The following is an 18,101-nucleotide window of genomic DNA, read 5'->3' as shown; positions in this document are numbered from 1 at the left end:
CCTGATCAGAGACTCAAAAAGCTGAGCGGAAGGGGAGTGAGGAAGAGAGAAGTGGCTTTTTAGAGGCTTTAAAATAAGATAGTCCAGCCTGTTATCCTTTACACCCGCTTCTCAAAAGAACAAAAGCACAAGATCCGCTCTCAATACGGGTCACTCGGGTTCCAGAAGATGCTATTGCGTTTGAGCCTCTCTGATTTGACAATATGATCCTCTAAACTGGGGGATTAGAGGGCCCTGAGGTACTCCGACAGCAATAAGCTGGACAGGGCCTCTGGATTTCTTAACGCTTAAGATTTCATCTTCTCAAAATTCCTGGGACAGACTGTTACAGCAGGTTCCCTTTATACCATGGTATTTTCGCTCAATGAGTTTGTGTTTTTGTCTCTGTTTATCTTCTTCCTACTCTTCGTATTTTAAGCCACAGAAATTTAAAAGGGCCAATATCAGATACCAAATTGGCTGGAAATGCCAACATACTGAGAAACTGACTATATAAATATATGCGACGAAGGTTTAAAAGCAAGTCTATTTTCATAGAGCCATTCACTAATTCCAGCAATGAGAAATGCACCCAGGATGTAACTGTTTTTTTTTTTTTTTTTTTTTTTTTTTTAAAGACATGCCACTTTTCATTCAAATATATGCATCGGGGATACCAAAAATATTCCTTGGAATCTTCCCCTTGTAAGAAAACAGATAAGGGTTTCTAACAAACACAACTGTCTCTGTGTAAAATCTTCCAGGTGTTAAAATATCTTCCATTATCTTCCTGCTCTTTTGCTTAAAATGTGAAAAATTTCCAAATTCACATCCTAAAATTGAACACTCTACATCTTGACTCGGACGAAAAACAACCCGGCCATAGTCCTTCCATCTTGCGGATGCTTTGTTTAAAGGTGAGTCTGATTAAGAACAGTCCAGTATCTGTTTATTTGGCTCCTTATCGCTAGTGGGGGGCAATGAGGCTACTTCTGAGCTTTCATCTTCTCTAGCTGTACCGATTGGTACCAAACACACCGAAGAGGCTTAACCTCAAGTCTTGGCGGAAACCTCCATCCACATTCTTAAATCAGAGACAATAGATCCCCGCCGGCGGCAGATTAGGACTCATCACGGAATGTCACTGCTTCATCATTCGTCATGTACCTTTGCTCAACGGCAAATCCTCAGGCATTTGGCAAAGCAAAATGCATTCGGTGTTGACAGTCCAGCACAGGACATGGGACCCACAAAGCTGTTCCCAAATCTCATTCATTTTTACGACATAATTCTCTTCAACAGTTGCCCTGATGAAAGAGGACTGCGGTCCTGGCATCATGATTTCCATTCCACCCAAAACACCCTTTTAATATGGCACATGATGGTCACTGCCCATGGAATGTTCCCAGCAAATGACATTTCAAACAGGCTTTCGGGGTGCTGACAACGGACCTCTGCTCATGGTCCGCCTGCACTCATTCCCGAGAAGACGTACAATAGAGGAAAAGGGTGACCCCACTTTGCAAATTCAGTGTAACGTGGTCTAAGTCTTGGAAGGAAGGTCATTTCTCTGTCTCACTAAACGTCCCAACCTCCTCGCTCTCTTTCTCCAAAGATCCGTAAGTCACAGTTTGGGTAGACAAACCGTAACACGTGATATAGCATGTGACATATAATACAGACCATATTTCTTCATGTCTAAGACATAATTCTCCCATGGCCCCCATTCCATTTTTTTTTTAATATTTTTTTTTTATTTTCCCACTGTACAGCAAGGGGGTCAGGTTATCCTTACATGTATACATTACAATTACATTTTTTCCCCCACGCCCTTCCATTTTAATGTTTCTGAAATACAGACGTTTCTTGCAGTCACCACAGCAGTTTAACCTGGTGGTATTTCTCATCCCCTACCCTCCGAAAGACTAGTAATAAGTCAGTGGTACACTGGGTAACAGAGGCAACAGGTTGGTTAATGCACAGCATCACTGAAAAATATCCAGGTAGGTGGAATTCCTGTTGTGGCTGCATGGAAATGAATCTGACTAGCATCCATGAGGACTCGGGTTCAATCCCTGGCCTTGCTCAGTGGGTTATGGATCCGACACTGCCGTGACCTGTGGTGTAGGTCATAGATGCAGCTCGGCACCTGTGTTGCTGGGGCTGTGGCTGTGGTGTAGGCTGGCAGCTACAGATCCGATTCGACCCAGGGCCTGGAAGCTTCCATGTGCTATGAGTGCGGCCCTAAAAAGACAAAAAGGAAGGAAGGAAGGAAGGAAGGAAGGAAGGAAGAAAATAAATGACCCATGTAGACAAAAGCCTATGAATCCAGTTTTTGCAGTAAGCTGCCACTTTACAACCTAACAAAGAATTTGAGGACAGAAATGAAACTTTTCTTTCTTCCAAAAGCAGAGATGCTTTACTTCTTGTGATAACCTTGCTTTTTTGTTAAATATACTAGACACAGAGAATCCAGTTTTGATATCACTTTCTACACCCACAGGGTATAAATCAAATACGGAATCAAATCACTGATAAGGACATAGGAAAACATCCAAAGGTACATGCCTCTCCCCAAAATGAGTACATTTCCCCCTTTTATTTTTTTTTCTTTTTAGGGCCACAGCTGCAGCGTATGGACATTCCCAGGCTAGGGGTCGAATCAGAGCTGCAGCTACTGGCCTACCCCACAGCCACAGCCACACCAGATCTGAGCTGCATCTGTGACCCACACCACAGCTCACGGCAACACTGGATCCTTAACCCACTGAGTGGGCCAGGGTTTGAACCCACATCCTCATGGTTACTAGTCGGGTTCCTAACCCACTGAACCACAATGGGAACTCCAGTATTTCCTCTTTTTAAAAGGAGTTGTCCAGGTATATACTTGGAAGGTCTATAAACAAAAGGTTCGTTTCAGGGGTACCTGATTTTTATTTTTGAATTTTATGTTCTAGGTTATAGCTCCTACACCAATTTTATATGCAGCCAATAACCTGTAACATGAAACTCATCATATGTGCAAGAGACATTTCCTTTATGGACGATACAAATAAAAGTTGGGGCTATGTGAGTATTTATCTCTACAACGCAGAAAGGTAAATTAAAATAGTGTTTCTCTTGGGCAATTAGAACGCCCTTAAGTCCGTGTTTTCTCTGGAAGTCCCAAAGTACTTTGTACATACAGTGTCCCCCTGGACACTTGGTGACTGTCTGACTCAAGGGACGTGCTCCTTCACCAGAGTGGCTCTGGGGTCCTTCTGCCAACTCCAGGTGTACCATGTACCAGCACCCCGGCCCTGGGCAGCTTCTAGCTTCTTTGGCCTCTCTGAGCCCTAAGTGCCCATTAGAACTCCGACTGGGTCAGGAAATTCTCCCATTGTCAAGGTCTTGGCTGGGGGGGGGGCACTCACTGTCTCCCAGTTTAACCATGTAACTGAGAACCCAGAGGCGCTGAAATGTTCTTTTTTCCCCCCAATGTTCAATCTGGAAGGGCGTGTGTATCAACTTCAGATGAGAGTTTCAAAAAGAACATCTCTTTCACATGACTAAGGGTGGGCTTAGGGAAATGTGCCCTCATAAGGCACCCCCCGCCCCCAGCCCTGCCCTCGCAGGTGATCTAAGAAACCTTGGGTTCTAAACTCCTAGCTGCGTCTCCCCATCTGGAGACAGCTTCTAATTCTGATATGTTACCAAATCATTGGTTTTAACCAACACTCAGCTCTATTTTAGAAGAGATGAAATTTAAATACTAAACTGAACTAAAAAGGTTGGGTGTAAAAGCTAAGTTATGTGGTAAAACAGGCCCATGCCCACTAGGCCTTCAATAACAGTTATAAGACAGTATTTCGGGACCTGACAGTTTTTAAATCTCCCTAAAATTCACAACAGTTTGGATCTAAAATACATGAGCACGTTACAGATCATTTAAGAATGTGCAAGGGATGTGGTTTTCTGGTTTATTAAGGTGACATACACACAAAATTTAAAAAAAATTCAACGTAAAGAATAATGTTCTGGAGTTCCCATGTCGTGGCTCAGCGGTTAACAAACCCGACCTGTATTCATGAGGATGCGGGTTTGATCCCTGGCCTCACTCAGTGGGTTAAGGATCTGGCGTTGACGTGAGCTGTGGTGTAGGTTGCAGATTCGACTTGGGTTCTGAGTTGCTGTGGCTGTGGTGCAGGTCAGCAGCTACAGCTTGGATTCGACCCCTAGCCTGGGAACCTCCATATGCCACAAGTGTGGCCCTAAAAAGACAAAAGAAAAAAAAAAAAAAAAAGAATGTTTCAGAGGGCACTAATGATTTAAATTTAATGGACGCTCACTCCCACCTTAAGAGTGCCTGAGCCCCACTTCCCCTTATCAATTAACCTGTCAGCTTGATAATCAAGTCTAATTAGTTAAATCCTTTTTTAATGAAAAGATTATGCCTTAAGCGTTCTGCCAGTTCCAGGGCTGTTGGCAACTACTAAACTAATCTCTGCAAATTTAGGGGGTGGGGAGGCGAATCTTTAAAGTCCACTGGAATCCAGAGCTCCAAAGGCTCATCTGCCTGAATCGTAATTATTTACAGCCTACAAAATACAACGACCACGCCGCACACAAATGCCGAAGTTCTTCTGCACATGCAAAGCAGCGACTTACACACATCCAAGAGAAATGGCTAAGAAAACTGGACTCATCGTTTCAAGTGGTGTGGAAGCTGACAGAAAAACGGGATTAAAATAACTAAACAGTTAATGCGTCCCAAGTTAATTGCCACTATGAGGATATTCATAATGAGGTTTATCCTATAAGACAACGAGGCTGGGCCCTTCCAAAAGTCCATGTCACTTAAAAAACACACTTTGAAAAGGGTGTGGTGGGGGGAGAGGAGGGGGGATGGAATTCAACACTGATTTCAAGAGGCCACAGAGACGTGCCAAAAGCATAACCCTGATTGGACTGTGGATCCAAAAGAGAAAAAATGCACCCACACACTTTGGAAACAAACAAGGTAAGTTCAACATGACCTTTAGACAAAATTCCAGAATCGCAGTAAACTTTTTTTAGGTGATGATGGTATTGATGTTCCGTAGAAAAATACAGGAGAAGAACTGAAGTATTCTGATACTTTTCACTTAAAACGATTTAGCAAAAAAAATAAGAAGAAATAAAAAAAGATTTAAAAGCCAAGTGTGGCAAAATGTTAAGATTTGGTGGATCTACATGAAGAGTGCATAGACATTTGTTGTAGTCTTTCAACATTTCTGTAGGGTTGCAATTCTAAAACAAAACCAAAAAAAAAAAAAAAAAAAGAAAAAAATCTGGAGGCAAAACTTTTTGTGTGTGTGTCTTTTTGCCTCTTCTAGGGTTGCACCTGCGGCATATGGAGGTTCCCAGGCTAGGGGTCTAATAGGAGCTGTAGCCACTGGCCTGCACCGCAGCCACAGCAACACCAGATCCGAGCCACGTCTGCAACCTACGCCACAGCTCATGGTAGCACCAGATCCTTAACCCACTGAGCGAGGCCAGGGATCGAACCCGCAACCTCATGGTTCCTAGTCGGATTCATTAACTACTGAGCCACGACAGGATCTCCTGAAGGAAAAATTAAAAAAAAACAAAACAAACAGGTCATGGTTCAATAGCCCTGGAGTCAATCTCGGACAACCCCACAGGACCATGAGCTGCCAAGAACAGAGCCATGTCCATCTCAATGTCCACTGTCCTGGCACGAGGGGGCACTCAAGTATCTGATCAATGGATGGGTGGATACGCCAATGAAGTTCTGGCTCCAAAACACCTCAGTCATGGGAGCAAGTCATGAGTCTGAGCCGCGGCAAAGCAGTGACAACACCAGCCTTGGAGGTCCCTTGTACCTATTAGAGAGATGTTTACCAGGGGCACAGCAATGTGTCAGGTGGCATGTACTTGGCACTTAGCCAAGGGCACTACCACTATTACTATCAGATAAGTCAATAGTTTTTAAAAAATCCTTGATACTGACAAGTCGAAGGGGTTTTGGTTTTCCACTGAAATCGTCCCGACATATAGAATGGCTGTTTCCATTGTACTTTCACGTCCTCTCAAAACTGCCCCTGTGCTGGTCCCTCTTGTTAAAGACTCTTGTGCTTTATGGGGCACGAGCTATTTCTTTACGCCGTCACCTGACATGGGACACCCCTTCTAACCGGGAGGCATGTGCGCGGGAACGGATGCCCCTGGCATGAGAAAGCTTTTCACAGCAAGCCTCTCTCAGCCGTGTAGAGAGATGTGCTGTTACCTGAAGGGGTTTAAAAGAAAGTCCTCGGCTGCCAAAAGCCCAAAGGCAATTCTAAGGGGGTTAACAGGCTTGAGCTGGTGAGAAACACCACCGTGGAAGAGTCTGGTGGTGAGGCTAACAGCACCTTTCCAGAGAGAGGCAGGGCAAGCGAAGGGGCATGAATGTGTCTACGTGCGTGTGTGTGTGTGTGTGTGTGTGTGCGTGCACTGCACGCAAAAAACACCAGCAATAAGAAAACTGAAACGAGAGGTTGGAGGGTGGGGGGATCCATTAGGGCTTTGAGATGGAAATGATATAAAATTGGGTTGTGATGACTGTTGTACAGCTATACATGTAATAAAATTCATTGAGTAATAAAAAATAAATAAATTTTTTTAAAAAGATCCCCACTAACCACTTCCTTCTCCTCAACCCCTTGCAGAAACATGCCTGCAGGGAAGAACACTGGAAAGTTCGAGAGCAGCTGTCTGCCGCCTCAAGGCCACCTCTCCCTCCCCAGGCATGATCCCAACAGACCAGCCTGCCGACGTGTGACTCTGAGACCAGCAGGCATGATGGATGCTCACACCCCAACAGTATCCCTAAGGCAGCACGAGCTCTCTCCACTTCCTTAAACTCTTGAGTCCTGTCAATATTACAGCAAACAAAGTAAGTTTAGGTTTCACCAAATCCCCTGGCAGCCTGATGGCATAAAACGGAAAAGCTCCACAGTGAACCGTGGATCTGCCTATAATACACTCCATGGGGCAATGATTCCGACGTTGGCAGGAAAGGCTTTCAGACTCCTGTGAGCTGTGGTGTAAGTCGCAGACATGGCTCAGATCCCGCGTTGCTGTGGCTGTGGTGTAGGCCAGCAGCTACAGCTCTGATTCGACCCCTAGCTTGGGAATCTCCACATGCTGCAGGTATGGTCCTAAAAAGTCAAAAGACAAAAAAAAAAAAAAAAAAAAAAAAAAAGAATCTGACTGCAGTGGCTCAGGAGGTGCAGAGGCTTGGTTTCAATCCCTGGCCTGGTGCAGTAGGTTAAAGGACCCTGTGGTGCCACAGCTGTGGTGTACATGGCAGTTGCAATCCCTGGCACCGGAACTTCCACGCACTGTGGGTGTGGCCATTAAAAAGGGAAAAAAAAAAAAAAAAAAAAAGGAAGAAATTTACAGCTTAATATCTAGTCCCCAAGCTACCTCCAGCTCTTCAGGAACCCATTCTAAACTGCCTCCAGAGATGGGAAAATTGGGAAGTGAGAAAAACAGAAGAACAAACAAAAAAACAGAACTTCACCTTTGTGGGGTGTAACTGGCTTTTCCATTTGTTTTTAAAATTTGTGTCTTAGAGACTCACAGTGATAGGATGTTCCCTGCCTGCTCCAATGCAGGCCCCATTTGCTATCGGAGAAGAGGACTGAGAATTTCTTGCCTGTTAAGGAGGCCTTCAGAGCTATGCAACCCTAAGCAAATACTCAGAAGGTGATACTTTTTTGTCTTTTGAGGGCTGCACCCATGGCATATGGAAATTCCCAGGTTAGGGGTCCAATCAGAGCTGCAGGTGCCGGCCTACACCACAGCCACAGCAACTCGGAATCCGAGCCCTATCTGCAACCTACACCACAGCTCATGGCAACACAGGATCCTAGAAGGTGATACTTTGGTCTACGCTGTACGTCCCTTTTCATTCAACAAACATTTGGAAAACACCTCAGAAGAAGATACAGGACAGCCTGGGGGCTGACGTAGTGGGAAATGAGGATGAAGCACTGAACTGGGTGTAGGACCCTGGGTGACTTGCCAGACTCTCTGTGCCTCAGTTTCCCCAGAGTCAAAATGGTGTGAACGACACTGTCTGCCTTGAAAAGGGGCAAGAGTGAGGGCTCCGAGATCACTCCACGGGACATGATTAGAACACAGAGTAGGCACTCAGTCAACATTAACTACCATAACCAGGGCCTTCAGGCAGGTTCACGAACTCTCAAACTTGAACTGTCACCAGGGGAACACAAATCTTCGTTGGCGAAGGCCAGTTGTCCCCAAATCATTATTATTATTACTATTATTTTGGTCATTTTTAGCTGCCCCATGACACATGGAGCTCCTAGGCGAGGGATCAGAGCCGCAGTCGAGACTTAAGCCATAGCTGCGGCAACGCAACTAACCCACTGTGTAGGGTCATGGAAAGAATCCACGTCCCAGTGGCTCCCAAGAGGCCAACGATCCTGCTGAGCCATGGGGGGAGCTCCCGAAGTCATTAGCAGCAATTTGCCTCCCTTTCATCGTGACATTTCACCATGACACCTGGTGTGTCCTGGTCTGGACACATGTGACTCAAAAGAGATGCAAATGCAAGGTATTTTCCGAGAAGAGGGGATCAGGGAAAGATGACCAGAAAGGGTCTGTTTGTTTTAAGGTCTTAAAGCGGCAGGGACAGAGCTGTCGATTGTATGTTTATTGTTACAGTTCTAATTTGTTTTTCATTTTATTTTTATTTTTTTGTCTTTTTGCTATTTCTTTGGGCCGCTTCCGCGGCATATGGAGGTTCCCAGGCTAGGGGTCCAATCGGAGCTGTAGCCACCGGCCCACGCCAGAGCCACAGCAACACGGGATCCGAGCTGCGTCTGCAACTTACACCACAGCTCAGGGCAACGCCGGATCGTCAACCCACTGAGCAAGGCCAGGGACGGAACTCGAAACCTCATGGTTCCTAGTCGGATTCGCCAACCACTGCGCCACGATGGGAACTCTTAATTTGTTTTTTAAACTAAGGATCTTCTTAAGGAGCAGAAGGAAATAAGTAGGCATTAGAAAAGGAAAGGCTGCCGGAGGGGCAGAGACGGGGGAGAGCTAGGATGGACACTTGTTCTACTACGGAGGCAGGGAGGCCAGCCCGGCCCCTCTCAGTCATGCAGGGAGCGGGGGTTGGTGGCGGGGGGGCGGTATCTGTAGCTTTTTTTTTTTTTTTTTTTGTCTTTTTAGGGCCGTACCCGTGGCATATGGAGGTTCCCAGGTAAGGGGTTGAATCGGAGCTGCAGCCACCAGTCTACAGCACAGCCACAGTAATACCGGATCTGAGCCACATCTGCGACCTACACCACAGCTCGAGGCAATGCAGGATCCTTAACCCACTGAGCAAGGCCAGGGATGGAATCCAAGTCCTCACGAATGCTAGTTGGGTTCTTAACCCGCTGAGCCACAATGGGAACCTCTCTGTAGCATTTTTCCAAAAAAAAAAAAAAAAAAGAATATAAGTGGCCTGACAGTGATAGTCTAACCCAAAAGGCATCACTATGGGAGAGGCTGACCGGCACACAGGGCCCGAGACCAGCACCAGACATGAGTGGCCAGGAAAGGTTAGAGGCTCCTCCAGAAAGGAGGTCCACAGAAAATGGATGAAGAACAGGGATTCCTTGTACCTCTGCCACCAGAAACTAAGACTGGGTGCTGGGCTTAGAAAGAATCAGCCAGCAAGGCTTACTGAGAGATGAATGCCTTCCCATGAGGAAACCCACAGTCTCGCCCTGCCACGTGTACCCCCCCCCAAGAGCGCGTTCCCAAACAAAGTGGCAGCTTCTAGACAGTCAATCAAAAAAAAAAAAAAAAAGAGGTAGTTCCTGTTGTGGCTCAGTAGAAACAAATCTGACTAGCATCCACGAGGACACAGGTTTGACCCCTGGCCTTGCTCAGTGGTGTAAGGATCCAGCATTGCTGTGAGCTGTGGTGGAAGGTGCAGACGTGGCTGGGATCCCGAGTTGCTGTGGCTGTGCTGTAGGCCAGCAGCTTAGCTCCAATTCGACCTCTAGCCTGGGAACCTCCATATGCTGAGGGTGTGGCCCCAAAAAGACAAAAAAAAAAAAAAAAAAAAAAGAGAGAGAGAGAGAGACCAGTCCCACTATTTTACTACATTTCCAGTCCTAAGTGCTGTCCCATCACTTGAAATTCCTCGACGGCCTTTTCTATTTGTGATTGAATCCCACGTCTATAAATACATACAGTCGAGCTTTGTGGGAGGCCAAGTTCAATGCCAACCAATCTTCCACCACATAAAGCGGCGAGCAGATTTGACCCAAGCTGCAAGGAAGGCTGCTCCCTGCTCTGCTGTGTGCAACAACTCCCGGATCCGGTTTTCCCAGGCTAGGACCACAGGACCAGTAATTCTTCCCACACATACTCCATCAGTTCAGGCTGAGAAACTGTGTTGTCAACAAGAGGCATTTACCAAACCAGAGGCCGGGCTGGCACCGTGGGAAGAGCCGGAGATTGGGAAGGAGGGGGACACAAGAACCGGCTCTGTCACCCAGCAGTCACAGGACAGTTTACGTATGGGTGGAAGACCCCTGTGGCTGGGCGACTGGATGAACTAAACACAGCGGCACATGGGAATCCCTTGCACTCAGCGAGTGGGCCACTCCTGCTCCTCTCCTGGAAACTACCTGCTTGGGTTTGTCCATCACCGAACACGGCCAAGGGGGCGGAGTGGATCAAGTTAAGAATCAAACTTTTCCTTATGTTCTTTCATCAACTCAGACTCTCTGCTTACATCCCAAATCCCAAGACTGGAGGTAATTTTTAGGAGGTTGCATTTTAATTTGCTCTGGTACAACCATGAGAAATCCAGCCCCTACTGTACACAAAGCACCCTGCCCGTCACCGTGGAGGGGGTGGGAGTTCACTGAAGAAGAGAAGGGAGCTGCATTTGGGATCCTTGTAAGAAAGACAAGGTGAATACAAAAAAAAAAAAAAAAAAAGGGAGTTCCCATCGTGGCACAGTGGAAATGAATCTGACTAGGATCCATGAGGATGCAGGTTCAATCCCTGGCCTCACTCAGCGGGTTAAGGATCCAGCGTTGCCGTGAGCTATGGTATAGATCACAGACACGGCTTGGATCTGGCATTGCTGTGGCGTAGGCCAGCAGCTGAAGCTCTGATTAGACCCCTAGCCTGGGAACCTCCATATGCCTCAGATGCGGCCCTAAAAAGACAAAATCCAAAAAAAAAAAAAAAAAGAAAAAAGAAAGAAAGAAAGGAGGGAAGGTGAGCCAAATGTGCAAATCCTGGGAAGGTGGAGGGCTTCCTGGAGGATGTGGCATTTGAGCAGAGCTGTGATGGACGGGTGATGGCTTTAATTTTCACACACATGTGCTTTTAGTTTTTAGGTAGCACTCTAATTTTTGTCCCTTCCACCGATAAGCACAAACCATATAAGAGTTTAATTTAATGAACTAAAAACATAGGTTAGAGCCATCTCATAAGGAAAAACGCAAACAGAGAAGGGTTACAGGCCTGTTCCTGAAACTCCTGGTAGGACACCAACTTCCTGCTCTGATAATTTGCAACTAAAAGGGAAGAATGAAGGAATTGCTTTTCCCTTGATTATATTTGCAGATAATGATAAAGAAGTCTAAATGAGGAGGGAAAGCTCACTGCAGGGAAGAATTTTAACCAATAAATGTGGCGGACGGTGGAATAGTCACCCTTTTTACGACTTCTAGGGAAATGCTGCATCAGGCAAGGATTAGCCATGCATGCAATCATGACTTGAGAGGCTCCCGGGGAACGTGACTGGGCAGGCATCAGGCTGCCACAACCTCAGCTTCCTGAATGAGCCTGGCATCACGAACACTCGACCATCCAGACACCGTGAGTACCTGGGGGTGAGCTCCCTGAGGTGCCTATGGAGTTTTCTTGCCAAAACGTCTAACCTGAATCGATTCAACACTCTAGGGTCAAGTTCCATTTACAGGAAAGATGAGGGACAGAGGGATAAACTAAATGACACCACAAGGGCTTCTAACACGTGGGATGGTTAACCAAGAGCTGACCTGGTTTCTGCAACAAGTCACTGACTTGAAGCGAATGGGAGGCTGGGGAGGGGATGGAGGGCTCTCAATCAGACAAGTGACACCTGACACCCTGGTCTGTACCCGGATGGAACAGAGCATGGAAGACAACGCTTGTGAGACAACCAGGAAGATGGGATTATGGATAGGCACTGGATGACACTGAGGTATTATTGTTTATTTTGCTACTGTGATAACAGGAAGTGTTTCTGTAAAAAAAAAAAATAAAAAAAAAAAAAAAAGGTTTTTAAAAACAGATGGGCACTGAAGTATGAAGGGGTGACATTTCACCATGACACCTGACATGTGTTTCAAAATTCTCCAGCAATAAAGAAAAAAGGACAGACACTGCTCCATCTATCTGATCACCTTAAAACAATCATGGTGAATTCTTTTTTTTTTTTTCTTTGTTTTTAGGGCTGCACCTGCGCATATGGAAGTTTCTGGGCTAGCAGGTCAAAGCAGAGCTGCAGCTGCTGGGCACAGCCACAGCCACAGCCATGCAGGGATCCAAGGCACCTCTGTGACCTACACCACAGATCACCATGACGCCGGATCCTTAACCTACTGACTAGGCCAGGAATCAAGCCTGCATCCTCACAGATACTAGTTGTGTTCTTAACACACTGAGCCACAACAGGAATGTGTGATTTCCTGGTAAATATGAATTTGGATCATGGGTACATACCAGGTTTCATTCTAATGTTTTCTACATTGAAATAAGTTTGGCAATGTTCACTTTTTGAAAAGCTGATGATGTGGATCCATGAATTCACTTTCATATGTACCTTTCATTTCCCACGTAAAGACATGTGATCTTGAACTCATACTTGGTCAGATGTTCACTACTGGAAGAGGCATTTTAAAAAAGCTTTTCTATGAAGGAGTTCCCATCATGGCTCAGCAGAAACGAATCCAAGGTTGCAGGTTTGATCCCTGGCCTCACTCAGCAGGTTCAGGATCCAGCACTGCCATGAGCTGTGGTGTAGGTCACAGACTCGGCTCAGATCTGGTGTTGCTGTGGCTGTGGCTGTGGTGTAGGCTGGAAGCTACAGCTCTGATTGAAGCCCTAGCCTGGGAACAGCCATATGTCATGGGTGTGGCCCTTAAAAAAAAAAAAAAAAAAAAAGCTTTCCTATGGGAAAGAGGAATCCCTAACTGGGCTGTCAGGACCAGAAGCTTTGGTATCGCCTGTTTAGTTATTTGAAAGGCAAGAACTCAGTGAGTTCTTGAGCCTCATCCAAGACCCACTGAATCAGAAGCTGTATGGGGCCCCAGTGAGGTGTGTCTAAAGCCCTCCAGGCAATTCTGATGCAGGCTCCAGTGTGAGAACCACAACTTCAAGACACCTAGTCTTGGGAGATGCCTATTCTTGAAAGCTTTATTAATTTACTTATTCTTTTCTTTTTTTTAGGGCCACACCTGCAACCTATGGAAGTTCCCAGGCCAGGAGTCCAATTAGACCTGCAGCTGCCAGCCTATACTACAGCCACAGAAACTTGGGATCTGAGCCTCTTCTGCAACCTACACAGCACAGCTTGGGACTATGCCAGATCCTTCACCCACTGAGTGAGGCCAGGGATTGAACCCACATCCTCATGGATACTAGTTGGGTTCTTAACCCATGGAGCCACAACGGGAACTTCTTGAAAGCTTTTATATTTAGGTCGTATATTTTTGGGGAAAACCCAACTTATAGCGTTAAAACATTATTATATTTTACACGCGAGGGAAAGAATATTTCAAAGCACTGCTATCCATTATTTCACATTCCTGGCTATTGAAATTTGAAAAAAGAATTTGCAGGGCGTTTAGTTTACAAAATTGTTACTGGTCATCATGGCACATGTGCTCAGGACGTGGGTGTTTGATGTTGTGATAACCCTGCATACAGGTGGCCAGCGGGTGTTTGCAATGCAGTATCTGCCAACCAGGAACTAGCTGGAACAGTCTGTCTTTGAGAAGTGGTTGAGCAAGTTAGCTCAGCTGGCTACGGCGTAACACTGGTCTAAGGTCATGGTTCCAAAGCCCACTTGCATCAGACAGCTTCCCTTCCTAACAGCCCTAACTACAGGCCGAGCATCTCTACAGCACCCTGTGCAAGAGGAGGCCTGTCCGCCAGGGAGGAGGGAGTGGGAGAGTGGAAATCGGGGGCAAGGCAGACAGCTGGGTCCAAGAGCAGGGCCAGAGCGTTCCTGTCAACAGACCCAGTGCATCCGATATTGAAAGTAAATAAATACAAAGCCTGCCCTCAACTGAAGAGACTTATTCCCTGGTCACCAGGAGGATGGATTTCGCTCAGTGATCTGTGGGTCATCTGAGCATCTAGCGAAATCTCACTGCCAAGCGTGTTTCCTTGATTCAGCCCCATGGTCATCCCCATCAGAGGCCCAGCTGCGCCATGCCCGGGAGCTTCCAAGGCTGGAGGGCAGTGTGGCACATCTAACAACTACTTGGGGGAATGCTGATACTGCCGGTCCAGGGACCACCCTTTGAAAACCGCCGCCGAGGCCCCATCCTGCACCTGAATTTTATCTGACCCATTCCTTGTCATGGCGCCTTAGTTACTCATCAGCTGAGACTTTGCCTCCCTCACAGAAAACTAAGTATTGGGCTCAGAAACCCAACCCACAACACGTCGAGAAGATGAGGAGGGTGCAAAGTTGAACTGCAAACATTCCTTTTTTTTTTTTTTTTTTGGCCAGGGAAGTTTCTGGGCCAGGGATCAAACCCTCGCCACAGAAGCCACCGGAACCACTGCAGCGGAATTGCAAACATTCTTTAAGGATGCTAGACTGGGCTCCGGGCTGGCAGCAGGGCCTTGATCCTGTCCTCACAGGGCTGACACTCCTCCTGCAGCCCTCTCTCCGATGAGATCTACAGGAGTAACAGAGAATAACAGAGAAGGCCCGCGTGCACCCATGTTTTCCGAGGCCAGCAGCTTTTGCCACACGTGCAGACGGGCCCCAGCCCTGGAGACGCCTCTCTCCCTGCCTTACCTGCCGCCTTTCCCGCGGTAGGATGTCAGCTGTTCACCTGTATGGAAATGACAGCTGCTTGTCACCGTCTACATGAGAAGCCTCACTTGCAGCGGTAACTAGCACGCCGTTTCCCAAGCTGTCATTCTCTGGTGTCAGCACAGCCCACTGTTCAAAGATTTGCTCTGACACGAACCAGGCAGTGCCGCTGACTGTTATTGCCGAGGACTCCTCTCTGCTCCGACACCGATGGCAGCTGCTCAGCGCCCAGGGTTTGTTTCACCCAATTATTTGTTTGTCACTTGGAAGCCCGGGATGTCGCGCAGGTATGGGGAAGGTATTTTTGGCCCGATGCACAGGCAGCGAGCATAATGAGGCCCTCAGGTGAAGGGCTGTTTTGTCAGTGAGATGGGAGGATGATGTGCGGGGCCGAGAAGCCTGAGTAGCAATTAGGATATTTGAATAAGATAAGACACCTGGCAGGATGCTGAGCCGGCTCAGAACGTCAGCCTTCACTTGTAAAAATGCTAGAAAACCCTCCGAGTAGGCAGTTTGCAAGTTTGTCCTGGAGCTAATACAGAAGCAAGAGGCAGGAGCGCTGAGGTGTCTCTTCCACCCGGAGGCCCCGGGAAGGAAAGGCTGAAACCAGGCACCAGCCTGACCCCAAAGTGCACTTTGGGGGAGGGAGTGGGGGTGGCGGCGTGAGGCCGCAGGCAACCAGAGGCCATGGGTCGTTCGGGCACGTATCTGTTACTTCGGGAGGTGAGGCCAGAGTGGAAACGGAGAGCCCCCTTCTCACCGGTCAGCCTCAAGCTGCCTACTCAAGTCAGGGCTTTGCGCTTCCCCGGGGAGTCGAAGAAACCACCACGACGCCATGTCTGACCTCCCGGCGAAAGGCCACCAAACGGGCAACGTGGGCCCTACAGCCGCATGCAAAACCCAAACCCACGCACTGAGTTTGTGATTAGATATCCGACCAAAGCGCACGGCGGCAGTGCCCCTGCTTCTAATCCGGGAGTTTCTCAGATTCTCAGCATCCCAGCCCTGCCTCCCCTTCTGCATCATCACCCTCCGCAAGGGTGCCGGTCCAGCCGATCCTAACTCTCCCAAGCGCCGCGCGATGGATTTGGTACCCCCCAAACGAACCCCGCTCCTCCTGGAAGCCACTCACGATCTTAGTCTGGGCCACCTCTTGGCCACGGCCAAGATACTGAAGAGTACTGTGTCTTTACCCCGAAACTCACCTTTCCCCAACCGCTGAGAGGGGGCGGTGAATAAAGCTCAAATCCTGCACGCGGCAAGCGCCGTCCGGGAGAACTATTATCGCCACCCCGTAGCAAAGGAAGAGCAGGAAGTCAGACTGCTTCAGCCAAGGAGCCTAGATGAACTTTTGAAGAAGCCGAGCTCTGATGAATTGCTTGATGCATGAGTCGGCTGACAGCTAAGAGCAGATGGCGAGGTGGCGACATTCCCTTGATGATCCAGAATGGTCCACCCAAGCCTCGTTTCAGTTCACAGTTGGTAAAATGAGTCATGCCGCAGAACCAGATGCCTCCTGCCAGCTTGCCTCTGGGCCCTCCAAGGCAGGGCCGTGCCTCTAACCCCGCAGCAGTCCCTGCCCAGGAACCGGTTGGTCATCCTACTTGAGAAGTCAAGTGCATCTGGGTTCTCTCTACCAGAGGGTTTTATAAACATTTACTAAGCAGATAAAACACCTCTGTTAACACCACTCCAGTGGCAGTCAGGCAGAGGGGGACTCTGCCTTGTTATTCTAATGCTGGAGGGAGGTTCATACCTAAACAGCTGGTAATTCAACAGTGGAGCCTCACTCTCTCCCCTCCCCCTTCACCCCAGAGGCCCTGCCCCGCTCCTGCCTCTCAGCTGCTCCTTGCAGGAGAAATCTCCAGGAGAGAAGAGAGCTTTCTGCAGTCCTATGCTTGCTCACAGGTTCAAGACTGAGGCCCAAGCACTCCTTCCAAACGCAAGTGTCCACAGCCTCAGACACAGCTCGCGGGGGCAAGTATGCCCTCTGCGCACGCCTCAGGCTCTAGAATGACTAGAACACACCAAAGCCAACTCCGGCCTTTAGACCAGGATGGGACTTTGAAGCCCACCCATCGTACTCAGGTTAACCACAGGAAAATCTACTTCGATGGAGCGATCTGCTCGTGGTTACAAGCAGCCCAGCTCAGACTTGAGCCTGGACCTTCCATAACAAAAGCAGCGCTGGCTGCAGTGCATGTGACAACCTCTGAGGAGTCTGCCGACCGGGCAAAGATTTAAGCAACAAAATCTAATGAAGAAACATGAAAAATAAAAAAAATTTTTAAAAAAGGAGGCCCTGTTGATAAATGATAACGCAGACGTTACAATGAAGACTCCCCCAAATCTTCTCAATAGCTGCGTTAACCAATTTAACAAGAGCATCAGCTTTTATTTATTAACTTTTGGCTGCACGCAGAAGTTGCCAGGTCAGGGATCACACCTGCGCCACAGCAGGGACACGAGCCGCTGTACCACAAGAGAACCCTGAGTGTCAGTTTTGAACATGGAAAACTCTCAGGGCCAGTTTTTCCTCTAACAGCCTAAGCTGGCCCAGCACTGCCCACGAAGGCCCTCTCTGCAAGAGCCACATGGTCTATAGTCTACAAAGAGCTGGCCTGTCCCTGGTTTGCTGACCCTGTGGGGCTCACTGGGGCTCACTTTGGATCCGCTTTTCCTCTGAAGAAAGTCCGAAGGCATCTTTCCCATTCCACCATTTAGGAAACCTCTTTTCGAGTTTTAAAATAGACTCTTCGTCTTCCTGTTCGTTAGGTTTAACGTGATCTGCTCCCTGCTATTTCTCCTGTGCCTGTTGTGTAGTCAGCGCTCAGTAACACTTGTTGAACGAAAGAGGGTTCCTTTCAATCTGGCGGCCCTGTTCAGCCAACCGCAGGAAGAGATGGAAGGAACACAGAGGTCATGTGCTTCAGAGAAGACGCCCTGCAAAACCCACGTCTAGGGAAAAACAAGCCTTCAAAGATCAGCCCAAGACACGCAGCAAAGGACAGGC

At 47.7% G+C, this 18,101-nt stretch overlaps 1 protein-coding gene and 2 long non-coding RNA genes across 11 annotated transcripts in view; 1 reads left to right on the top strand and 2 right to left on the bottom strand.

Annotated features, from left to right (window-relative positions):
- The window catches only part of AUTS2 (activator of transcription and developmental regulator AUTS2), a 1,184,853-nt gene that overhangs the window by 64,417 nt on the left and 1,102,335 nt on the right, over positions 1–18,101 (bottom strand).
- On the top strand, positions 586–6,829 carry LOC146404417 (uncharacterized). Its single transcript, XR_014840381.1, has 3 exons — positions 586–2,215; positions 2,606–4,011; positions 5,598–6,829. It is a non-coding gene; the product is annotated as an uncharacterized LOC146404417 (long non-coding RNA).
- On the bottom strand, positions 1,745–7,204 carry LOC146404416 (uncharacterized). Of its 2 annotated transcripts, none has more exons than XR_014840357.1 (2): positions 5,513–7,204; positions 1,745–4,071 (listed from the first exon to the last, which is right to left on the bottom strand). It is a non-coding gene; the product is annotated as an uncharacterized LOC146404416 (long non-coding RNA). The 2 variants fall into 2 exon arrangements; XR_014840358.1 differs by having other exon boundaries at positions 1,745–4,075; positions 5,513–7,200.

This window comes from Sus scrofa, chromosome 3 (genome assembly GCF_054392235.1).
Source record: "Sus scrofa isolate SSC_HxYL_T2T_F1_AM1 chromosome 3, Sscrofa_HxYL_maternal_Yorkshire_Landrace_v2.0, whole genome shotgun sequence".
NCBI lineage: Eukaryota > Metazoa > Chordata > Mammalia > Artiodactyla > Suidae > Sus > Sus scrofa.
The sequence above is the reverse complement of the archived record's forward strand: the minus strand, read 5'-3'. Positions and strand labels throughout refer to the sequence as shown.